Source organism: Zosterops lateralis (genome assembly GCF_965231275.1).
Source record: "Zosterops lateralis genome assembly, chromosome: 11".
Taxonomy (NCBI): Eukaryota; Metazoa; Chordata; class Aves; order Passeriformes; family Zosteropidae; genus Zosterops; species Zosterops lateralis.
In genome coordinates this window covers 18,141,744-18,167,380 of record NC_139771.1, presented here as the reverse complement: position 1 = coordinate 18,167,380, position 25,637 = coordinate 18,141,744, and the positions used below count along the sequence as shown (strand labels likewise).

Here is a 25,637-nt window from a genome sequence, read left to right as displayed (position 1 = left end):
CCCCAGGAGGAGGGAAGGGAAAATGTCCCAACAAACTTGGTGGACATCTGAGGAGACCTCTTTAAAAAGAGCTGTAAAGAGACCTGTCCTCTGACATTGACATCCTGTCTGGTCACCGCCCATGAAGAGTGATCTGTGGCATCATCTGGGCAAGACCTTAGAGTATCTCTCAGAGTTTATCATAGTTTTATATTGGGTTTCCCTCAGCGTGTAACTGGATGCATTAACAGTGACATGATCCTGGTGTGACCTGGACTTTAATGGGTTTGAACTTGGAACTGTTCAAACATTAAGAAAAAGCCCTCGCTCCCTGCATGTATTCAGCAGCTGCTTTTTATATGCAGAACCCAGAGCTGCAAAGGTTCACCGGTGGTGCATTTTCAACTTTCAGATGAAAAGGACTAAATAACTGCCAAAAAAACTGGGCTATTTCTCTCCCGATGCAGATGTGTGACTGCCAGGACATGCATACATCAAAAGGACACCGTGCCTCTGAGCAGTTAAAAACCTATTGCTTTGTTTTGTTTTGCTTTGAGGCAAACAAAATGTCAAGCCCCTCAGTCTTGGGAGAAGGTTTTCACTGTTAATGTGTCCTTTGCACAGAGCTTGAGCCCACAAGACAGGATTTGGGGTTCCTTTCCCACCCCTGCAGCTGACTCACTCTATGGCATGGGGACTGTTTATTCTGGACAAAGCTTTCTTGGGTTTTTTTTTTTTTTAACTTTGCACGCTGCCAGCTGTGCATGATGTACCATCCAGAATATGCTCTTTATCCTCTGTCAGACCTTAACTGTGGCAACAAGGCAGTGACTTGATTTTCCTGTCTGCAACAAGAGCCAGATTTGCCCCTTGCCCTCCAGAGGGACATTACAGGTTAGGTTATCTGGCTGCTGTGTGCTCAGGCAGCTCAGAAAGGTACAAATTGTTCCTTTTTAAAAAGAAAACAACAAACCCAAAGCAAAAAACTCCCCAAAATTCCAACAACAAGCCCTGCAAGGCCTATTTTTTGCAGTTTTTGAAAGGTGTCCCGTTCCTCTCTTGCTCAGCCACACACCTAAAGCGGTTTCTTTACCAGGTTTCCGCTTGAAAGGAATTCCATTTACAAAGTTATCAGCTACCTGCCAACAGATGGGCATAAGGGAAGGCCTCATCCCAGCCTGGGCTCGTGTTTCACATGGAGCTCTGCAGTAATGATGGAGAAGTTAGTCACCTGCCAGCAGAGTCATTCCCATGGAATGATGATAGAGTGACCCGGAGTAAAGATGTCTCTTTGGAGAGCTGTTGACAGATTTACTGACCACCAGGTCAGACTACATTGCCCTTTCTTTTTGGTATTATGAATTACTATGCATCAAGTTTACTTATTAGATTGTTAGCAAGTTGTGTTGTACTGCGTCCCTGTGGTGTCACCAAAGTCACCCTGCCTCACCCCTTCTCCCTCCTCCAGCTCTGTTCCAGGAAATCAATCTCCTGCTCTTCCACAGAGTCACAACAACGTTGTGTTTCCTACATAATACTTCTCTTTAACTAGGGATGTAAATCCTTGGTCTACAGACCCTTGGTTCAGTTTTTTCCTGAAAACATTAATAAGCTTTTGAGGTTTTTTGGAAAAAAAAATAAATTGCCACTGATGATGACATGGTATAAAAATATAGCAGCTAAAGCATATGTTCTGTTGGTTTTCCTTGTCTTATAGGAACATCATTTTTGCACATCACTATTAACAATGCAAACACCCTGAAATGCTAATAGCACTAGTAAGCTTTTAATTCCATGGAATTTATTGCTTGCTGTATTTCCATGAATTTATAACGCTTTGATTCTTAAGAGCCCCATTTAATCAGTTTTGCCTGGCACAGAACATAATAAACAACTTGCTGGTGCTAAAGTGCCACATGGGGGAGGCTGCTAACAAGAAAGTTAAATGCTTCTGCCACTAGCAGTTTCTTCGCTGTATTTTTCATGAGCTGTTACTACCAGTAATGTACTTTGCTGGCTTTAGAGCAGTGGTTAAACACAGTGACAAACCAAACAGTGCTCCAGTGCTGTAAACACCCAAAGCAATGCCATTTTTGTTCAGAGCTACGGTTTAAACCAGACGTGAGACTCAGTGGCATTTTATGGTGATCAGGGACTTTTTTTTTTTTTCCAAAGGTCTCACTTTTCTTCATAATATGGGGCTTTTAGGAATAACTAGTGAGTGGTATTGATCAAGAAAAACAGTGTGGGGAGAGAGGGAGAGAAAAAAAATTGAAATACCTTAAAAACTATTCTTGTTTGTTTATACTGTTTGACCATCAAAGTAGAAAAAGACTGTCTTGGTAAAAAAATACCAGATTACCAAGTGCTTTAAAGCAGAAAATGTCATTTGAGTCTCAAAACTGCACCAACTTTGTATAATTACCCTTTTAATTATCCCCAGTGGCCCATGAAATTTGTAAAATAGAGCATTGAGAGTTTGATTTACTTACATGTTGCACTTTAGTGTTATGCTCTTAATGAATATTGTTTAGTACTAATGTCAAGCAGAGATTGCTGAATGCTATAGAGAGGTGCATGCTGCAGAGCTGGGTATTCAGCAGGGAATTGTGGAAACTCCACCTTAAATGAAGAGTATCTATGTATCTGAAGCAATATGCTATAATTTTTATTGCCTGAATGGAAACTATATTGATTTTATCCTCTGCATGCAAAGTAGTTTACTATATTTTCTTTATTTAACCAAGCCAGAGAATGAACCATTTTTAGGGTAATTATTTGCTTTTGTGTCAGCATCTTCCTTGTTATGGAGAGTAGTTACATCCTTCCTCTAAAGGACCAGAACTTGGAAGCAAGCTCTTTAATTTGCCCTTAGGACCTAACTGGTTTAGCCTCTGGTAATGGAAATAACAGTAATCAATATTTGATGTGGGGTTTCTGTGGGGTATCCAAATATCATTTATTGCCAAGAAATTGCTGGAATAAGCTTGTGGGAAATGTAATTCACAGTGTGGTCTGAAAACCCAGCTAAATTAAATGGGCATCTTCAAAGGTGAATGGAAACATCAGTGAACAGTAAGAGTAAAAAGAAAGAAAGCAGAGTCTGAAGGGTTAGATAATAAGATGTAATAGCTGGTGACCTCTAAATTATTGGTACAAATCTGAGCGAGGTGGAGACTCAGCGGAAAGTATTTGCATTTGAAAATGGTCATAAAATGCTTTCAAGTGATGGTGTGATCCTCAGGATCTATCTGCTGACAAATTGGGGTGATTGGACACTGTGGGTGAGTGGCTCTTGAAAGGGTGGGCTGCCTCTCTTGTCTCACTTCTCTCCTTTTTGAATGTAGCAAGTTTTAAGAGCACTGTCAAGGGCTGGTATGGGAGACTGGACCATTGGTACAGCTACCTTGGCATCTCTAAGAAAGTGCATGGTCAGATGCCTCCAGAGAAAGTGGAAAGTCTGAGGTTTTACTTTTCCTTCACAAATTTTGTTTTGTTTTCCTGCATTTACTTCTGTGACAGTGTTGGTACTCATCTATCTATGACCTGGTTTCATTATTCTGCTGAACTCAGGAGATTGCAGCATGGCTTCACATTTCACAGATCAGTTTTTACTGAGTCAAACTCTGCTCTTAATTTGTTTTTCCAGTTTGTGAATATTCCTGTACATTTGTCATTTATGTTGTTGATACATAAATACTGTAGTTTGAGGAGAGAAACAACAGAAAACCAGTGATTTTGCAACTTTCACATAGTTCAGAGAAAATTTGAGCTTAAATGAGCTTTAACTGAATCACAAAAGTCTGTTTACATCCAAAGGACCAATATTTTAGAATATAATTTTTTCTTAAAGTAAAAGAGTGAAGTGTTTGGTGTACAGCTGCAATTTGGGAAGGCGAATTCACGTTACATTTTTACGGACACAAATTCCAGGGAACTGATTTCTGGAATTCTGAAATTTGAATTTATTTACATTTGAAAATATCTTGTTTAAAAGAAGCTGAAGGGAACAACCTAAGAAGAGGCTAATTAAGCATTTCTGTACGATGCTGAGCACAATGGGGCTCCTTTTTGGTTTGTCCTGAGGCCCCACAATAATAAACAAAATAACTGCTAATAAATTGGGAGCCTTGGTTTGAAGCTGTGCTGACTGCAGGACACAGGCAGTGTCAGTTTTCAGTGAGTGCATCAAGGCTGACCTTGAACTCCTATGTGCTGATAAGAGCAGTGCAATAACCCGGTCATACCCAGAGCCAGCCGTGTGCTCAGCACTGCTGCTTGGCTTTGATGGTGTTTCTTTTTTCCTTGTCTGGTGCTCTCCTTTGGCCAAAGGTTGGATGCTTCAGGTTCTCCTGATGCAGAGAATCACCTCAGCAGCAGCAGCAGCAGCACAGATCACCCAGGTGCTCCTCGTGCCAGGAAAGCTGTGTCCATTTTGGCAAGGGAGCATGAGAAGATAAATTTGCGTAACAGAAGTGGTTCTTTTGGCTCTGATTTCATGTGCTGTGTTTGCTGTCTCCTCTGCCACTGTGCATGGGTGCATCACTCCCTTCTGCTCGTACAGCTTTTTAAATGTGTGTGGTATCACATCACACTCTGGCCTTAATATACCAGGAGATGGTGGAAGACAGTGTATTTGTCTGGGGTTTTTTTTGCTGTTGAAAGGGTTGGAAGTTTGCCTGCAAGCCAAAATTGCATGGCAGGAGATTACAAAACGTTTAGTTTCCAAATCTGATTTTCTCCCTTGTGAATTTTTCTGTCTTGCTCAAAGGCAAGATTCATCTTGACCAGCTGGGACTGAGGTGGAGCTCATAACCACTCTGGAAAGTGTCCTGTGGCTTGGAAGAGCTGCTGGTTGGAAGAAGAAACGTTTTCAGGAGCAGTCAGGGTATTTTCAGTTCTCACCCCATCTCTCTTCATACGAGCATTGGTGGGATGTGGTGACAGCATGGACTTGTCACTGGGTGTTTAATGAAGGTAATAATTAGTCATGATGCTGCCCCACCACAACGGACGGTTGCAAGTTGCCGTTGCAAATCTTGCATCCAAGAGATCATCTCTGTATTTAATTTTGTGTCTAGGCATCAAAATTCGGGCAAGAGCTTATGGCACTTTTGGAGCCACTGAGCCACTCTTGTAGTGGTTCTAAAAAATGAATTAAAAATCCAAAGAAAGTAGGAAAAGGCTAAACCCCAGTATATTAACTTAGTGTTGTTCTTCTGCAGTAGTCTGGCATTGCAGATACGGGCTGAAATGTAAACTCTCACCTTAGAAGTAATGAAGAATAAGGGAGATTTCTGAAAGGCCGTTTTACTGCAGTCTAAACTTGGAAGCATGAAGTGGAAGGTTAAGAAGAACGCAACTCTCTGAACCTCATGGTTAGATTCACATTTGGCCACACAGCTGAGGAGGGGCAAGGGAGCCAAGCCAAAACCATCACAGAGAGCCCAGATCACTGTAGGCATTCTTGTTTTGAAAGTTGGTAGGAAATGGTTTTCTTAGCAAAAAAATGGAATTGATGTTCTTTTTTTTCTTACTTTAGGAGCCAGTTTTCTGATCTCCAGTTCATAATATGAACTTGTACTGGCCTCAAATTTTGGGTCTCCATTTCACTATTTTTCATGAGCTGTAGTTTGTACGTTTGTTGGCAAATTTTATGTTTTTGCAATCCTGCACGCCTCTTGCTTTTAAGTAAAAAAGGGAATAAGGAAGAAAACTGTGTTACGTTGAAACACTCTTTAGATAACTTTGCATATGCTTTTGCATATTCTTGACCGATCTTCCTCTGTTTTAAGTGTTTGTAGCATTTTTCTCACACTTTGTACAATCATTAGCATTAACAGGGTAACAGGAGTGTAACAAGAAGAATATACTCCAGAGTGTATCACCTAATTTCCCCTCTGAAGTGGAAAGAAGTTGTCCAATTGGCCATGTACTGTGATTTGCCATCATTAGGACTAGTTTTTGACTCCTTTTAGTGTGGATTAATCTGTTCTGGGGAGCCTACAGTGAATCACACTGGACTGTATATGCCACAAATAAGTAGGTGCCACCTTTAAAAGTGCCAGTAAGATTCTGAGGCACCTTTTCCAGCCAAGAGTAAGAGGTGCACGAGATAAAAGAACCATTTGCCCCTGCAAGAATTGTGCATTCACATGATTAGTGAGGCGTGGTATTAAATTATTTGAGCTTTGTGCATAAATATATACTGAGAGAAGCTTTGTAACTGGGGACTTTGGCTGTAGTTTTATTCTTTATGGGCCAAATGCTCTGCTGCAGATAGGGCTAAGAGTATTTTGGTGGAGCAGCTGAAGAGCTGGTCCTCCTTGTGTGCGTGTTGCACTGTCCCACACCCAAAGAAATGCCTCCTCATGTTTTATGGGTGGACTTTGCAGCTTGATTGGAAATAGAAACACAGTAAACAGCAACTGCGTCTCAGAAATATCCCCAGCAACACAAACTGTCACTATTTCAGCTTCTCTCCAAGGCTGCTTCTTAGGGGGCTGATCTGCAGCTATATAAAAGCACGGTAACATAAGCTGCAGCACCAGCCCTGGAAAATCTTGTAGTACAGCTAACAAATATCTGCAAAACCTTGTTTGTATGTATGTGCGCTTACGTTTAAGATGCAAACTTGTATCTGAGTGTGCTCGGCTCCCCGCAGTATATAGCTGCAAAGCTATTTTGAACATCTTGGAAAAGATGGGTTTGTAGTCTGATTTTCTTTTTTTACTGTGTTTTTCTCCCCCTGATGATGTTTATTAACATCCTCCCTGATGTCCAGCTACAAGGGATGGGCGCATAAAAGTTTACATGAAAATACATTTCTCCGTAAGTGCTCTCTCCCTGCAATTCTTTTACAGCTCTAACCAAAACCAGTTTCATCCTGTTTCATCCTTTACCCCTCAGAGCTGATAGAGAGGAGGGATATTTCACTTTCATCTACAATTCACCTTGTCCTTTCCATATCTCGTATCTCCATATCTTTGGTTTGCTTGTTGATTTGAAGTAGCAGGTGTGACCAGCCATCCAAGAGCCCTGTTGGGAGCCCACTGCCAGGGATTGCACCCTGGCTCGCCCTGGGGATAGCAGGGTCCTTTCTAAAGCTCACCCTGCTTTTCATTCCAGCTTTTTCCATCTGACCACACCAGCACGTCTAAAGTCTTCTTGCTGACCACTAGTGACTCGAAGCACTGAAACAGGAGCTTGGAGTCAAGGCCAATGATTGTCTTTTCTGCTTCACTCCCTGAGCTGGGACCTGTGGCCAGGCTCTCTGGACGCGGTTCAGCGCATTCAGGGACATGCTGGACATGAAGGATTTGCCTGTTTGATGAAAGAGCTGCCGGTGCCCCAAGGGCAGCTGGCACCTATTTGGTCCAGTTGTGTTCTGCTCAGCAGGGAGCACAAAGAGGGCAGGTGGGAATATGGAGGGAATCTCATTAGGTGAGCCAAGGAAGATGGAAAGGCCAAGCTCCAAGGCTGACTCTGTGTCCCTGGAGCCAAGAGACAATTGTGTGGGAGAGCAGTGCACCTCCATCTTCTTGCTCCCACCTTTTTTTCCTTCAGGATTTTATGATGCTCTGTGAGTCTGGAGACTCACCTGCCAGCCAGCCACCTTGCAAGGGCTTTGTTGGGGACAGGACTTTGGTCAGAAGTTTATGTTCTTGCCCAGCTTATTTTAAAGTGCAAGCTAATGAGGTGCTGTAATAATTATTTCAAAGCAGTTTTGGAGGAAAAGCTGTGCTAATTGGTTTAGTTTTATTGCACAGCCCCCTCTTGACCTTCCTTATTTTTTCTGCTTTAGCTCTGTCCCCTGCCAGAGCTGGAGTATGTAGGACAGACCTGCACATCCTCAACCAAGGTGGTGAAAACTTATGGACACTGAGATTCCAGGATCAACAGAGGGATTTGGGGCAAAGTCCTCATTCTTTGCAGCAGATTCTGCTGGTTGGGTTGAGTTTGGTTTGGTTTGATCACCATTTCTAAGGATCTTTGCCCTGCTTCTAAAAACAAAGGTACGAAACACAGCAGTAAAAACAGGCCCTACCCAGTATTATTTGTCTGGTTCCTTTCCTTGAGAGTTTTCCCTTCTGCAAAACAAACAGTATCTTTGGATGTCTTAAATTCAATATAAGATGTTTTCAAAAATCAGATACCATGTCCTCTGGTAGCCAAACTCCATTAAAAACCAGTTTGAATGTAGCTATGTGTAAATAGAGCTGAAAGAGTCTTTCTTCTCTCTTTTATTTAATCCTAGTAATGTCTAAGGCTGGAGCTCTAGCAGGTTCTTGGTCAGTTTCAGATTAAAAAAAAAAGTGGGAGTTGTGCTAAGCCACCTGAGAAGGAATTGCAGGCAGTAAAGCCAACAGCCACATTTAACCTCTTGTACGTCACCGTAAGACACATTTTAAGAGTGATAGTAATTATTTCTGGTACCCTAAGCAGGGAATGTGTACTGTCAGCTGTGGTGGAAAACAAATCAAAAGACAGTTCTTTTCCTGACCAAGGTAAAACAAAATACTTTTTCTGCTTATTTTCTACTTAAAAGGGAGATGATTTTGAAGAACTGTATTTTTTTTCATATTGTTACATTTTATTTCCCTTCACCTACCTTTCCCAGAATCTTCTGTGTAGCTAAATCCAGTAAAATAATGGCAGCTGCAAAGTTAAGAGTAAGGCCAGGAATAGGTTCCAAGTGCATATTTACAGCTGCTCTTCTCAAAGCATCCTGTTTTCTTCAACACTGAGTCTGTTCTTCATGAATCAGTATTTTTGGAGATAGAGGGACCTCTCTTAGGTGCCCGGGTTTGAGGAGGTTTTTGTGTTTGTAAGGATAGATGCATGTCTGTACACAACTGGCCATCAAAGTTGTGACTTTTGTGATTATTCTTATTAATGTTCTGGCTTTCCTGATTATTTTGTACTACTCCTCTCCAGTGATTTCTTTCTAAAAGGCTTCTCTTGTGAGCCATTAATGTCAATGGGCTCAGCCACTGCTACCGTGTGGTGCAGGGGAATGGGAAGAGGGTATGACTTTGCAGAAACATAGGGTTACCTCCAACCACAGAAATCAGGCTGTAAAAATGATGAATATCTCTCTTCTGTCATCCATAGATCTGACAGTTTTGTATAACTTATGAATTAAACATCTGGGAGGTGTAGATGTATTTTTTTTTTTCTCTGTTTAACAGTCAACAAAACCGAGGCCTATAAGCTATTGAATAATTTTCAGTCATCCAGTAATGTTACAGCAAGTTTTGGGAGCAGATCCCTGGATTGTCTCTCTTAACAGAAATAGCAGAATTGTCATTAGAGTTAGTGAGATCAAGGTGGCACCTGGTGCTGTGTCTTAACCATGAGACTTTAACCTTCAGCTCCATGCAGAACAGACAGGACCTTTACTGCAGACCTCAACAAAGTAAACAGCGTGATACCTAATTTATCTACCCCAGAAACATGAAGGGCTCAGTCGACCTGATGGGATCTGTGGTTCCAGGGAGTCTAGGTATTTAAAACGTGATGCTCAGCCTGCTAAGCCATCCCCTGCAGCTTTCCTTAGTGCATAAGATATGAAAAAAATCTCCTGTCCTGCAAAACAGATATTAAATTGGATACTCTTTCACCCTGCCACGATAAGAAACGCGGCAGAGAGAGGCAGGAAAATGGAATGCTGCTTAGAAAGAAAATATATTTGAATCTAACATAAAAATTGGTGAGATAGGAGGATTTTCAGAGCTAGTAGCAATCCCCTCCCCAATGAGTTGCTGAAAATTCAACTCTCCCTGTAGTTTTTGCCCTGGATTGTGAATAAAAATGGTTGTGATTGATGAAGCGTTTGGTGTCTCACTGTAAGTTGGTCAAGAGGGACTTCTAAATCACCCAAATGAAATATTGCATTATCATGAACGGTAACATGTAACTGTTAAGTATGCCGTTGCTTATCATAAGCTCAGGCTCCTCTGGAGCTCTACTGGGCGAGAAATCTTTGTGAGCATTGGAGCAGAGAGTCTCCACAGAGCCTGGAAGTGCAAAGACCCCTTCCCTTCCCTTCCCTTCCCTTCCCTTCCCTTCCCTTCCCTTCCCTTCCCTTCCCTTCCCTTCCCTTCCCTTCCCTTCCCTTCCCTTCCCTTCCCTTCCCTTCCCTTCCCTTCCCTTCCCTTCCCTTCCCTTCCCTTCCCTTCCCTTCCCTTCCCTTCCCTTCCCTTCCCTTCCCTTCCCTTCCCTTCCCTTCCCTTCCCTTCCCTTCCCTTCCCTTCCCTTCCCTTCCCTTCCCTTCCCTTCCCTTCCCTTCCCTTCCCTTCCCTTCCCTTCCCACCAATGAGCAGCAGGGTTGATTTTTGGGGTTTGAAAGGAGAAATAGGCAACATGCCTTGGTTTGCTGAAGGCCATGGTCCCATTAGTCAGGTTTAGGAAGCCTTGGCAGTGAATTACTCCCTCCTGTATGGGGCTCATTACATAGTTGTGTTGCATATTGAGGGGTTTTTTTCGCATAAAGCTTTTTTTACCAGCGCTGTGCACGGGATGATAGATGAGAAGACGAAGTTGATGTTTCATGGGAAACCAGCAAAATAGCATTAGAAAAAAAAAAAGTAAGTTCCACTTTCTTTACTGATACAAAGAAGTGGCTGATGTTGTTCTTACTAAAAACACTTCTCAAGTAGAAACCCACACCTCCCATTGAAAAGCCCTGCATTCACAGTATGATTAAAAGCCAATCCAGTTGGGCTGAAGTTTTCTATGTCCAGAACTTTCCACGAAGGCCTTGGCAGCTCTTTCTCAGAAAAGGATTAGTGAAATAGATGTTGCTTGGCTGAGTGAGAACACAAAACTCCAGATAGCCAAGCAGCCTTAGGATTTTCCATGTTTTAGGGCTAAAATGTGGAAATGGGGAGGGATGTCACACTTAAGTCCAGGATTTTGCTTTGGATATATCTGCACATCCTGATCTCATATTGGCCAAGCTACAGGTCTCCAAAAATGCTCCAAACTGAAGTAAACTCTGTAGTTCCCTGTAATGGCCAAAAAACGTAAGCAACCCTCAGTATGAGATAGGTGACATGCTCAGGCAGTCATGGTTCATTTCTCTGGCTTTCTTTTCCCTGTCTGCTCGTTTTCCTGCTTCCGAGCAGGCTGTGTCTCCTCTCTATTCAAATCAGGTGGCTTCCTGTACCCCCTGCCTGTCCCTCTGCTGGGGGGCAGAGAGGAAGAGGCAGTAGGTGGGGAACGGTGCCATTCTCCCACCTCCCACTGAAGTCTTTTACCTGCCTGTTTTCACGTCTGTGCTCCTGCACGTGGGAGTTTGGTGACTTCTCAGAGCAGCGGTGATTGGGGTTGCTCACCATGGTAGATCAGTGATGTTCCTTGTTTTCAGGAATACCCTCAGGAGTTTTGGATTCTTTTTTTTTTTTTTTTTGCCAGAATTTGGACTGTGGCAGGAAGCTCAGCAAAGGCAGACTTCAGTACAATGGCTAAAATTTGTCAAATTCACTGAAAACAAGGTAATTGCGATGGGACGTGGTATGTTGGGTGGTGTTAGTGGTGACACCTGTGCAAGTATGCAAGTATCATACTTTAAAATACTAATAGTTTACTCATTGTAAAGTTAGAGGAAAGTGTTCAGTGTGTCTTAGTCTTGGATCCTGCTGGAGTGAAGTAAAGCTGCACAGGGGTTGGAGGAAGAAGAGGCAGATGAAGCTGGGCCTGCACTGGTCCCCCCATCAATAGTAACCTTAACTCATGAACCTAAACCGAAACAATTGTTAAACTTTTATCTGAATAGGAAAGCTTCACGTTGTCTTAACAGAACAGATTCTGTGGCTACTAATTTATTACGGCAATTTAAGAAACAGACGTCTGTCTGACATGTGCCATGTAGTTCAGTAGGTCACTAGTGACATCATCCTTAAAATCGTTATCTTTGCAAACCGTGCATTTTGCATAAAAGCTTTTATTTATAGTCAGTCATTAAAATTGGACCTGGTATTTACTTTTCTTCTGATTAGGTTAAAGAGTGAATATGAACAAAAAGTACCCTCCTGTTAGCACCAAGCAGTTTGCAAAGTGTGTTATTCACATCCAGCCTTTCTAAAGGAATTATGTTGAACCATTATGAGCTTAGATGGTGTGTGTTGGTTAATGCATTTGGTTTTTTCACTACTAAGACTGAATTTATGTCACAAGGGGTATATTTTATTTGGTTTTGTCCTTACAGGTTCTTGTCCCTGCTGCTGAGCAGCTGGAGCCTGTGGTTTGCAGTGGAAGTGTTAGACTTGTAGAGAAGTCCTGTTTCAAGGAATGAGGAGACTGCTAGAGGGCTTGATGAGTCTCCTTCTTTGCTGAGAGGTTGCAGTAGCAGGAGGTCCAGGGCAGTCCAGGTTCCTAATCTGAGTGTTTTGCAGGGCCAAATTCTGAATCATCCCATTGCCCAGTCCCTGATGTGGTGGGTGTTTGACCCAAGGGCAGGGGAACAGACTCCTTGAGTGCATCTCTCCAGAGCATGAGATGTCATAAAGCACAACTGAGGTCCCCAAAGGATGCCCTGAGTTGCACTGCAGGATGTCACTACCCAACAGCCTGTGATCTACTGGCCATGCCTTACAGGGCAACACAGCCCTAAAGGGCCAGACACAACAGCCCCCTTCAAGGATCAAGTTCTTGTGGTGTCCATGAACTCCTCTCCCACATTTCCTCATCCTCCTGTCCGGCCTTATCCTTGATATCAAAGGTCATGCTAAATGTTATACTCTGCAAGTGCTTAAAAGTAGTGAACATGAGTGCTGGTAACTTTTCCATCCTAGTTTTCTCCATGGAAGCTCCAAGGTGGCATGGGGTTGCCCCCAGCCCAGCAGGATAGGCTGGGCCTGATCTGAACCCTCTCTCTCCAAGGGAGCCCAGGGGCTTCTTGCTGGGCTGGAGAATGCATGGGGAGAGAGAAGAACCCTTAGAAATTGAGAGGCGGTTTAATAACTGTAATGAAAATCATTTTTGACCAAAAATTATGTATTACCAGTTGGCTGAACTGCACAGCATACTCTCCTAATATTAGATAGGGCTGGGTTGTTTTTTCCCCCAGATCTTACTGCTAAGATCACTGGCCCATTTCAATTTTTATTGAAACAAATAAACCCAATAAAAACACTTATGCAGAGAGCTGAAGCTCCGCAATAGAAAAAAATAAAAATTACTCTGTATTGAATTTATTGATTTATTTATTTACTCCAACTGGAAAATTGAGTATTGTGTTAATGTATTTTATAAGAATCACGGTGCTCGATGAAATGGCTAATTTATTTTAGCGTATACATAAATAGCTAGCAATTTTCAGTGAGACAGGCTAATGAAAATGATGCCATGAAATTGTCTATACTATGAGGAGTGATGGAGTCAAGTTATTATTGGTTGAGTGCTGCGACGTAGTGAACTGGCCATCATGTCTTTGAACTTTTGAACTGCTACTTGGTCGTGTGATTTATTGATTTTGGTATCAGCGTGTTAACTTTTTATTTTTTTTGGGGAGGGGTCGCACACACAGCACGGATGAGTAACGCGCTGCGTAATTTCGTAGATGTTTAGGTGAAACAAGATGGTTGAAAAATTTAAAGCGTGTTAAGGGAGCAGGGTTACACCATGTGGAAAGGCAGAGAGATGTTTGTAGGTACCATTAGCTGTCAACACTGATGTTCTGATCGCTGCGGATCAGCCGAACACGAGCGGACTCGGCAGGGTAAGCGCACGTCATATTTGTCAGAGAAACGTTGCCGTTGTTCTAAATGAGGTGCGTGATCTCATAGCAACTTTGTTTGCCTATCTACCTTCAACCTGTGCTCGTGCTGTGCCTTATCACGGCGGTGCCTGGTACGGGCAGAGCATCCAGGCTCTCCTGCCAGCCCTTCCCAGAGGCGCGCTCCATGTTGCCGGCTGTTGCTCGATGGAGGATGCTCGCTGGCGGTGCAAACAGCTCAACAGCTCGTGTTGGGACTGTTGTACCAGAGAGCTGCCCTCATCTGCAGACACCCAGACATGTAAACTTGTTTCACCTTCTAGCTGTGATCCCCTCGCAGGCTGGCTGTAGTGCTGAGCCTCAGCACGCAGCGCTCGCCAGTGGCTGTCTCATTCCTCGGTGCGAGGGGATGCTACACTTGTTATTCTTGGTGATTTGCTTAGGATGTGGAATTCAGGCGTTAAAACAATATTGTTTGACTTGCAGTGTTGTCTTGCTGCAGAACTTTTCTCTCGACTGTGCTGGTAGGGGACCCTTTGCATGGCGGCTGCTCTGAGCTCTGTTTCTGATTAAACCGACTAACTTGACACCTGCATTTTACAATTTGCTTAAAGTGCTTTATCCTGTAAAAGCAGCGATTTCAAAGCTTTAAAGCCAACAGACTTGCAGGGGTTTGCACAACTTAGCTCATCCCACCAGTTCGCTGCGATTGTGCAAAACACGACTGGACTTTTCTGCTCTACTTGACCCCTGCTTTCAAAATTGCAATTTTAGTGACTGTCCTTCCCATCCCCACTAACCCCTTTTTTTCTGCTGTGGGTCTCAGCAATGCATGTGAGCATTACTGGTTTTTTTTCCCTCAATTATAAAACTGACATGTCTTTATTTGGATATTAAAAGTGCTTCCCCCCCTTTTCTCCAAAGCATTTCCAGCAGCCTCGCGGTGAGCAGTTGGGAAGCTGGTACCACTTGTCTCTCCCCTTCACCCCTCCTTTGCCTCTCTATTTTTTTTTTAATATATATTTTTTTTTAATTTTTAAGAGATAGGCTGCTTAAGCCATAAAACAAAACTGGTGGGAAAAAAGCTAAAGACAGGACTGACACCAACACCATTAGCGAGGAGGGGAAGGGGGGGGGGAAGAAAAAAAAAAAAATTCCATTTCATTGCAACTCTGTTATTGTTTACTTTGCCATACACATCCTAATATGGTTACCTCCCTGTCAAAGCGGCCGAGCCGGGCTGAGGGGCCCCCTCGGGGAGACGCTTCCAACTGCTGCTCAGACAATAAGAAACAAACGGCGCAACTCCACAAAAGGGCTGCCCGGAAAATAAGTGTCAAATAAATCCTGCCGAACTCTTCCTTTTCCCGGCACCCGGCCCCCGCCGTGTGTATAAACCTGCGCGGTACCCACGGCGGGGTTTTTTTATTTTGGAGGGGGGGCGGCTCCCGCGGATCCCCCCGGAGCCGGGAGCCGGACGGGGCGCGGCGGGAGCGCTCCTTCCGCGGCCGCGCAGCGCTGCCAGGTGGTGCCGCTCCCCATCCATCCCCCGGGCCGGGCCGGGCCGGGCCGCCCCGAGCCGCGGCCGCGGCTCCAGCCGCGGAGCCGCTTCTTCTTATCTGCAGCGCCCAAGAACAAAGGTAGGTTGTTCAACTCCGCGCGCTCCGGGGGAGGGACAAGTTATTTTTGGAGGGTTGTCTTCCCAGTGCATGACTGGTTGACCTAAAAGGAGAAGGGAGAAGAGGGAAAAAAAAAAAAAAAAAAAAAAAAAAAATACAGGCGGAAAAAAAAAAAAAAAAAAAAAAAAAAAAAAAAAAAGAAGCCCGGCACCGCCACCCCACCGGCGCAGCGCGGGGCGGGCAGGGGAGCAGCGCGGCGCGGCGTAGTTTTATTTTTATGCAACTTAAAGAAGCCGGATTCTCCCCCCCCCCCGCCTCCCCCCACCACCCCTTTCCCTCCCCCTGTAAAATACCCAGCTATTTCTAGAAAATTTGCGTTGCTGAAATACTTTAATCCGTGTGCTTTATTTTATTCTTTTAAATATTGGGGTTTTTCTCTCTCTCTCTTTTTTTTTTTTTTTTTTTTTTTTTTTTTTTTTTTTGCGTTTGTGATTTTTATGAGCACATATTCACATATTCCTCTTAGCGGCTATGAATTTCTGTGAATTCTAAATAAGCTTTTCTAGGGATGAAACGTGCGGGGTATTTTTACACGAGGATTTCAACTTTTCGGTTGACATAATCTGAAGGTACCACAGCCTTTTTCTGCGACTGTTCAAGTGCTTCCCTGCCCTGCAAGGAGTTATCACATTGCTTAAACCAGCCCTTTATATGCCATCATTTTTTCTTTTTTTTTTTTTTTTTTAATTCTTTTTAAAGCCTATATGTTGCTCGGCTCCAGTGGATGCTTTTCTTCTCCTCCAGACTGAAACGCTCTCAGGTTTTGCTGTGCTTCTCGGTTTGTTTTGAACACGTAGGAAAATATTAATACAGAGCAGTGAAAAAGAAACAGTGATGCGTCTTCCGTTCAGGGGAGTCGACAAACCTGTCCACTTCTGTGCCGGGAACTGTAGAGAGCAAATCCATAATTCAGTGCAGGAGCAAATGAATTCACGGCGGTGCATAGGATGGGTATTATGTAACTTAATAAGAAATGTGGTTTTGATCGTAGGAGCGGACGCTGCGCTTGTAGGTATAAATATCAAATCTAGGTAAGTCTGTGGAAGAGCACTTTTCTTCCAGCCTGCATTAAGCAGTGTTGTCTTCAATCCCTAATTCTTATGGGATTTTGGGAGGGAAGCAGCTTCTTCCTAGATTGAGTATCATTCAGAAAATCTTTTAAATACCTGTTGTCTACTCGGTTGCTTAATTGGCTCTCCTTCTTCCTATCTCTGCTGCCTGCTTTCCCCAGTTATTATGGGATCTCTAGATTTTTTTTTTTTTTTTTAGGAAGTCTCAGTCCCAGAGCAAACCTGGGTAGCAAAGCTGTTCTTTTTTTTTTTTTCTTTTCCCCCCACTAAAATATTATTTCTCACATATTATTGAAGATTTCTTTTCTCTACTTTTTTATTCTCTTAAGCTGTGCGGCCTGACCTGTGCTAATCCGGAACTCTTTTTAAAATATAAGACCAAGTCAGATAATGTAAATAAACTTTTGTACCTGCGAACTTTTATCCTATAAAACTGGGATTTATTTTTCTTGAAAAAAAAAGACATTGCAACTCACTAATGGTAAACACAAATAAATGTGTTTTGTAAAATCGAAGGGTGTTTTTTTAAATACGTTTCTAGTTTTTGCTTTTTGGGCCTTGTAGGGGATGATAGGAATTAGTAGCCTTTAATTAGACGTGGAGATATTCACATTTTACAGGGATTTATGTTAGAACATGGAATGGCGGGTGGCTTGTTTCCTCATTATGAATACTCCCTGCACATAATGAGGTTCATCATTAGTTGATGGAGTGAATTTGCCCTAGCTCTACCTTGAAAGGCACATAATTTACATACTACTTCAGAGCTTAGGCTTTAATGGATTCCTCGATGAATAAAATGAAAAGCTACTTTCTTTAAATTTTTGAACAGTGTTTTGATAATACGGATTTAATAAGACATTCAATTTCCTTGTTAAGTATATTTGAAAGTGCATTCCCAATTTTAGCACAAAATATACTTCCCTATGTTGCTCCCCATAATATTAGGTAGTACAAAAGCAAATATATACCGTTGTAAACATTTTTGAGGACGTAGAGGGATTATTTTTACCTCTTGTGCGAGATGACACTGGGCTCCTTTGGCCTGGTCTCCGAGCACAGTAGAGCTCACCTGCACTGTTAAAATATCACAGAGCAGACCTGCTCCCCTGTTAAAGCTCGTTCTGCCTGAGGAGTGTTTTAACTGTGTATTTGCTGTGTACATTTGCAGTGATGGATCTTTGGAAATGTGTTGCTGGCCGCCAGGCTGACAGTGACAAACCCTCCGGTCCCACCTCCCTATTTATTTTAATGAGAATGAGAACAGCAAAAAACTTCTCTGGTGCAGTTCCACCTCTGGAACTGCTGCGTAGATGTGATTAGATTAGAGTAAATTGAATTGTAGGCTGCCTGATGTGTTATCATGTCATCAGCTTACTCCAGCCTTGGTCTACAGGGTAGAGTTAGAGAGACATCCTTGTCTTCTTCCTCCTCCTGCCTTGGTGTGCAGGTGGGGGCTGTGCATGTCCCGTGCATGGGGCAGGCTGGGCACAGCCAGCACCTCTCCCCACTGACACTTGCCAGTGTGCTGGGGGAGTTGAGAGGCGAAAAAAACCACGAAGAGAAGGCTTGTTTTGATAGAATGTTTTATTACCTGAAAACGATGAGCATGTATTAACATTAATAGAACAGTCTGTGTCATTCTTTTTTAGGCAATTTACCTCCGCCACAGACCTGTCTGCTTCAAAATCTTTCTCTGTTCTAAAACATATATTTGTTTAGGGAGTTTTCATTGAAGTGTACATGACAATTACAGCTGTTCATTAACAAAATTGGGTATTTGTTTTAAACTTTAACCAATCACTTTGATATGCTAATTATGGTGTAATTTAATTTGAGCCCTGTAATGATGATGCCGTTATTATGGACATAAATGATGCAGTTAAGCTGAGAGTAATCTCATTTGCATACTGTACATGCCAGTAAATTAAGCCCTTTCTTCGACTGCTTCAGCTTTAATTTTCCACTTCTTTTCACACAGCGCCTTTTCAGCCAGTCTCTTATAAGCCCACTTTGTAATAGTGCTGATGACTGTTTGATGTGGAGAGTTGCTGCACCACAATAATGCAAGACACAAGATGTAACATTTAAAGGATTCATTATCTTACTGAGTGTTGCTTTAAGAAGCTGGGATTAACAAGGGTGGAAGTGTCCTCTCCGTGGAGCCATGCAGGTCTTCCCAGAAACAAATGCAATCTTTATTTTTTTCCCCTCCTTTCTCTTGGTCTATACCCTAATAGTGAAAGGGTTTCAGTAAGGCCTCGTGGTATTTCTCAGGAATGAACTAAGACACTATCAGAGCTCTATAGTACAACGTTTGACCTTCTCTGGAGGGTATTCTGTGATGCTCAAATGTTGCAGAAAAGTTATTGGATACAATTTGCAATATAATAGAGATGTGAGATACCAGATTATTTCTCATATTGGGTATGTGGGCTCCAGATCTACCTGTGTGACGTACAGAAATGCAGAATTGAAGTCTACATTAGCATTTTTCTTTCTATTTATTTGCCAGTTTCTTCAGTCATGGCTCTTTCATCAGTTGACCTTAATATCAGGTTAATTGCAGATTCAAATTCAAAAAAATGTTGTTGTGCCTGTTGATATTAGTGAAAACTTGGGTTTTGAAAGAAGAAAAATCACCAACAGCAAACAAAAATGAACTGCGTAAGTGCTGACTTCAATAGTTAATCTTTTCCAATTTACCATGTTGTCACTGAGCTGAAGTATTCTCATAACACTGTGGCATACAAAGAAATCATGTGAAATAAACAGGGCTCTTTTTATAGCTGCTTACTATTATGGTTAGATATTTTCATAGTTTAATACCTCTGGAAGTAAAGCCTGTCTCAAGTTTTTCGCAGCAGTTGGCCTCTCAGAAAGCCATTGTTGTGTGGGTAACCAAGTTAACTGAAGATCATTATTAAAACCTCGCAATCCTTTCCTTACACAGGGTCCCATGACCAAAAATAGCTTGTGCAGTTGCCCACAAACATGCAAGTTAATAACTTCCTGGGTGAACAGTGTAAAAGCTGCTGATTTCCAAGGCATGCACGTCACCCCTGGCCTCCACCCCTTCAGGGTGTGCAGCAAACAGATGGGAGGGTCCACGCTCAACCGCCTGGCCAGCATTTAATGAGACCAGTTTTTATGGCTGTCACCTACACTTGGTTTCAGTTCTGCATTTCTCACATGCCATCTTGTTTTCCAGCAGCCCTCCCATGGTAGCCTGGCCATGCAGGAGCACAGGCTGGGGCTGTGCTGTGGTGAAGTGCTGCCTGATGGCAATCTGACCACCCTGTTTCTGGTTCAAAACCCCAGGAATCATTCCCAACAAGCCCACTGCTCTGGCCACCAACTGCCCTGACATGCAGGATTTCAGTTCTCCTTGTGCACATCTTCTGCACGTGGCTGGTGTGAAGAAAACCATCCCAGGAGATGTGTAGTGACACAGAGGGTAGTGTGGGTCTTGGCTTTCACAGACCCTTTGCTTTTCACCCTTAACACCAAAGATGAGGAGGTGACATCTGCCAGCTGCTTCTTCAGGGTGGACTACATCAGTGTCAGATGTCAAATCTTGGGGTCTGCTTCTGAAGCAAAATGTCCTGAAAAGGAAAGGCCTCCCCAGTGCCTTTTCTGAGACTGTCATTGTAGACATGGGGTTCATACCATGAGCACACCTGGGAGACAAAACCCAGAAGCTGTTCTCTCTGTGCTCACAGCCCAGAGCTGCTCAGGTTACTGATGAAACTGGGTACAAGCTGACTCCACCCAGGGCACAGGTAGAGAAATGGTTTCTCACTGCACAGGGTGATGCAGACTCTCCCCAGAAACTCCATCAAGTCAGACATTCTCTAGAATAATGCTGGAAAATTTTGGCCTCTAAAGCTTATGACAAAGAGTTTGTGATTTTGTCTATTTTGGCAGTACCCCTATGTCTCAACCCTTTGTCTTCCTTCTAAAGTAAATGTACGTGTTGCTTTAGGATGTCGTTGGCTGCAAAGGATATGTCATGTCTTTGAATAATGTAGGACTGAGTAGGCTGAGCATCTCTCTCTTGTGCCATGGAGGGATTTCTGTCCCAACCAGACAAGGCCAAAAAGGGTGGACTGAGAGTTGGGCTAAGTGACTCTTTTTGTGCTTGTTTTAGTGGTTTCTGGATGCAATGATGCTGTAGTGTGCTGTGCAGAACTTCAGCACTATTCTTGGGCGGTAAAAATATTTCTTCCAAAATTATTTCAATACCTTGCCCTTAAAGAAATCATGTTGCAAGAGTTGTCTTCACGAAAGAGGTTTCAGTTATAGGTTCAGAGGCATAGTTTTTCCTACTCTCTTTGTCCTAATGAAACACATATCATTCCTCCCCTCGCAGGACCTTTTGAGTTTATTCTGGATAAAGAAATTAATTTATGAAGATTTTACCTTTATCATCCTCCCTCTTTAATCTGATCCTGGATTGCAATTTTCAGTAAGTTTCGCCTGCCACACTTTCCAACATATGAACCTTTTCAACCCAATCAGGTGGGAAATTAAAAGCTATACCAGTTCTGATGAAGTACTGTGCAGCCCTGTTTGACCATTTCTGTGTAATTCAGGGTTGCTGAGTTTAAAGAAGTTTTTCACCCTGGGTAATGGTAGCTTTCTGCAGAAAGTTATTTCGAGGAGTTTTGAGCTTTGTGGGAGATGGATTTCTCTTTTTCCAGCTTTGTTTACAAACTGCTTTGTTCTTACCCTTTTCCAGCAAAACAAGTGTTTCTTTACAGAAATAATTGTGGTTGAGAGCAAAGCCACTGAACCTGTCTCTAGAATTATAACTACAACAGATTAAAGAGTAATTTATCATATGTTAATATACTTACCCATCAAAGTCATGGGCGTCAAGACACAGCAACAAAAATAGACCTCTGATCTCTATCTCTGTAGTGTTTTTCAGCATTGAGTCTGCTATTGGTATCTAGAGAAAAAAGCTCTAGGAATTTGTGATTGTATTTACCAGTAGCTAAGGAGAACAGTTGTCTCTCACTGAAATTACCCCAAGTGCCAAAGCTGCTGCCTTTTCCATGTTTGACTGAACCAAGTTGACTTCATGTTTCAAAGTGTGAAGATTCCGTTCCCACACTTGTCAGTTTGTTCTTATTTGTAAACACATCTTATCATGGCTGTAGATGGTGCATAGGTATCTGTGATGAGAAGCTAGGGAAGTACCTGCAGATGCCTTGCTTTTCCAGCATGAGGGAGCCTCCTACAGCTGTTCGCAGCAGCAGGCAACTGGCTCACCTGGAGAGCATCCTGAAAGAGAAGATGTTTTGGAAGTCCAGGTGAATCTGCCTGTTGCTGCTGGTCCTGAGTGTACTCAAAAGTGAAGTAGTGAAAGCCAAGTAGCTGTTAGGGTTTCTTTAATCTGTGAGCCTTTAATTCTTCTGGCTGCATGCACCCTCTTCCAGCAGCATTTTTTTCCTGTGACTGGAGGATTTGAATGTCTCTCTAAGTTGGCTGAGTGGACAAAGCAGTGTGATGGAAACACATTGAACAAACGCTTCAAGTAAGACAGTGAAGTTTCTCAAGCAAAGCTGTTAGAGATAAAGTACACAGTTCAACTCCTTCCTTTGCTCCCATCTGTGGGCTATAGGGAGCAGCAATGTAGGTAGGAACACCCTGGTGTGTCACCAGCTCTTCTTTGTGATATGTGCCTGATTCTGGCTGTCTTTAATTTGACTTCACATTGGCTTTTCCTTCAAATGAAACACTTACTCTAAGGATAGTCTTTCAAAAGACCATGTTCTTTTTCTAGATAACTGCAAATTCTTGAGCTGGGCTATTTAGGTAGTTTCCCGCGACCATCACTTTGAGGAAGATGAATGAAAAAATTCTACTTTCAGGTGCATGGCCCAAATCAAAAGCATCTCTGTTTGAGTTCTCTGAAGTCTGTCTGGGTTTTACCATTATTAACAGCCATATAGCCCCAGGCAATGGTCCTCTGTTTTGCAAGGAGGGAGAGCAATCAGCATCTTCTGCCTCTGTGCTTCTCTGCTGCAGAGTAAGAGTGTGCAAGGGGCAGCCATGAGCAAGGAGAGCTCCAACAGCTCTGAGCTTGGTGACATGGTCAGAGCTGTTGGAGAGGGACAGCCAGTCTGGTCCTGTGTGAGAGAGCCTGAACTGGAGGCAGTCTGCCAGCTGGGGAGACTTGACTGTGTCTCTGCAAACTCTTGGACTTCAGGACAAACAACAAAGCTGTGTATGAAGAGTTTCCAAGGCTTCACACTGGGGTAAGGCTTGCAGTGTATGATCAGCAAAGCTTTGAGACCCGCAGTGCAGCCCTTCCAGCTGTGGGTATTTCATGTGTTTGTTGGTATCTCCTTTGGCAAAGGAGATTGAATCAGGGTATATGTGCTACAGGCTTGATGAGGGAAGGCAGTACTAAGGAATGAGCAGCTCCCAGTGAACAGGGAGCTTTATATTGCTTTAACAGTGAAACAAATATAAAAAGAAAGAATGAAATGATAATAACCTAAATTTGTGCCAAATGTATGGGATTCCATGTGTGTGCGGTAAAGGGAAACCCAGCTCCTGTAGTTTTCCCTTGGAAAATGATTTGTTCTGTATTTAGAACCTATGTGCAGGATGACCATATAAATGTGGTTAAATGGCATAGGATTCTGATCAAAGGGGCAATTACAAGTAATAAAATAGGAAATATAATTATTGCTACAATTTCAGATCTTATAGCCAGGGAGAATCCTATCTGCTAGATGGAGAAAAAACCATAATATGAAGAGAAGAGAAGAAGAAAACCCCCAGATTTCAGCTTGTTGGGCTCTATAAAAAAGAGTGCTGAAAAGTAAAGATACATTTCCTAGAAACTCAGAATTCCCCAATAATTATCAGGGGAGAGCTGTGAGCAACCTAACTGTTGGCTGAGCTGAATTAGAGCAGAAACTGAATTACCAACTTCCACACAGGAAAATGTACTGAAGTCAGAGCTGTGGCTGGGTTATTTTCACCAAATGTCCAGCACATATGCTGCGCTTGCTTTTATTGTTCACCGTTATGGTGTCATGTCTCGCTAGATTGTGCTTTGCTACACACCTCCACCCCCTAACAAACTGGCCCTATATGTGCATGTAGGCAGAATATAGGGAATTAAGCTGTGTGACAGTGAACTTCTGGGGGTTTTTATATGCTTGACAAATGTTTCTTAAACATGGTATAAATACATTGTACAGTAGAATTCAAGTGTTTGAGGGGCACGTTTTACTCCCAAAAGAAATGTGTGTATTTTGGCTTTGTATTCCTCTGTTTTTTTCTTATCCTCTAAAAGAAATATTTAGTATTTTAAAGGCACCTATGTTTAGATAATACAGGTTTGGACAGTATTTCTCCTCTGTATGTTGAAGAGTTCTTGCCGACACGCCTGGACAAACCTCACCACCTAAAACCCTCAGGCCAGATTTTGGCATTCGGTGTCCTCGGGAGGGAGGGATTGTAGCTGTTAATCCTGTAATAGTCAGATTCTTCAAGGTAGCATCTTCTGTCCTCCCACAGGTTAGAGTCTCGGTTTTACCTGACAGCCTGAATATTTCTCTTCAAAGGGAACGTAAACTCTTCTGCAGGCTGGGCTCACCCTCACTTCCCCTCGCCAGGTCTTGCCCGGACTCTTTCTTGTTCCTCGGCCTTTTTGCCATAGCTATTTTCTTCCTTCCTGGTTCCTTGGAGAAAATACCCTGTATTTGTAAGGGCCTGTCCTTCCTGAGCCCATTCCCAGGGGTGTGCCTGCCTTGCTGAAGAGGCCTCTCCAGAGGAAAGGCAAGGGCAGCTGGACTGATCCCATCACTCTTCAAGACTGCGAGGTCATGCATTTGGTCCCCTTGCAGAAATGCCAAAGCCTATTTAGAGTCAGACATGTAAATACTCTGCTCAAAAATAATAATTTAAAAACAATCTTGTGGCTGAGTTCTTCAGAGGAATGGGAACGTCAGCTGGCATTGGCTCTCACCTGTTTTGATAAGGCACTGAGTTTTCAGCGGGTGTTTGTAAGCTCCAGATACTTGGGATGAAAATAGCTTCCTCATCCTGTTCCCTTCCCGCGGGTGGGCGAGTGGCTCAGAGGCACAGCAAGGGACATGGGTGCCTTATCCCAGCTCCTTGTCTTTTCCAGTCACACTAGCTAGGTTGTTTGGAACCAGTAAATGCTTCACTGCACACTTGGCCCCATCACACCCATCCCCACGTTAAACTCTGCCATGGATTGGGGCTCTGGCTTTCCTGTGCCCTATGAGCTCCTGCAGTTACAGCTTGTCTGCTTTATGGAGCTGTCGTAAGTCCCAGTTCACTGGTGATTGTGAGGTACTTGGTACCTCTCAGATATGTGGGTCCTAAGAAATGTTAGGAGCTTTTGTGTTTCTCCTACAGGGTGGAAACTCTTCTTGCCCCCCATGCAGCTGATGCTCCTGGCATGGTACTGCACCTGAAGGCTTGGTAGTGCTCTCAGGTGAACTTCACTCACATGAGAGGCTTTGATAAAACACCCCCTCCAGAAAAACTGCAGGAGAAGCATTTTGTTTCATTCGTATTTGGGGTGGAAATATGCTGTAGATTAATCCTCTTTGGAAAGAGATTAAGAAATGTTCTCTCCTCCTCCCTTCTCATGTAAGAGTAGGTAATGTTTATTCTTTCTTTATTAACTACAGACGTCAGAGAAAAAGGACTGTTGCCCTTTGATTTTATTTACAAGGCAAAAGTGAAAACTTGTTTGATCATATCATGGCTGTTTAGCTTCAGCGTAAGAGTGGAAGGGAACCTGTTTCCAACTCCTATCATGTCTAAATATAATTCTTCTTCTGTTTAGTTATCTCTGAATTTTAAATGCTGCATCCTTGGCCTTACTTATTTGTCAGGTTGAGTGAAATTGCTTCATGCTCTGCTTACGGAAATAAGCTATTTAAAATGAAATTGTCTCTGAGAACTAGGGGATTTTGGTGGGTGTCAAATTTGGAGTCCTGATTGCCACAGAAATGATCCATTGCAGAGCAAAAGCTGTTCTGAAAACTTGGGTTTGCTTTTCAGTGAGGCAGGAGGCCTGGGGCTTGATAACTCTAGTTAGTTGTGTTCTTGGACCAGACAGGTGTTTTTTTTTTTTTTTTTTTTTTTTTTTCCTTGTTTCTTGCCAACCTAAGGTATAACTTAATAGAA

At 43.0% G+C, this 25,637-nt stretch overlaps 1 protein-coding gene across 6 annotated transcripts in view; it reads left to right on the top strand.

Annotated features, from left to right (window-relative positions):
- Positions 1–25,637, top strand: part of FOXP1 (forkhead box P1) — a 390,583-nt gene that overhangs the window by 178,205 nt on the left and 186,741 nt on the right. The window contains exon 1 of one of the 6 annotated variants that reach the window (XM_083869348.1): positions 14,626–16,409. The exons of the other annotated variants lie outside the window; for them this stretch is intronic. The gene's annotated coding sequence lies outside the window, so the exon portion shown is untranslated. Of the gene's footprint in view, positions 1–14,625; positions 16,410–25,637 lie in introns of those variants that run through there. 6 annotated transcript variants of the gene reach the window in all.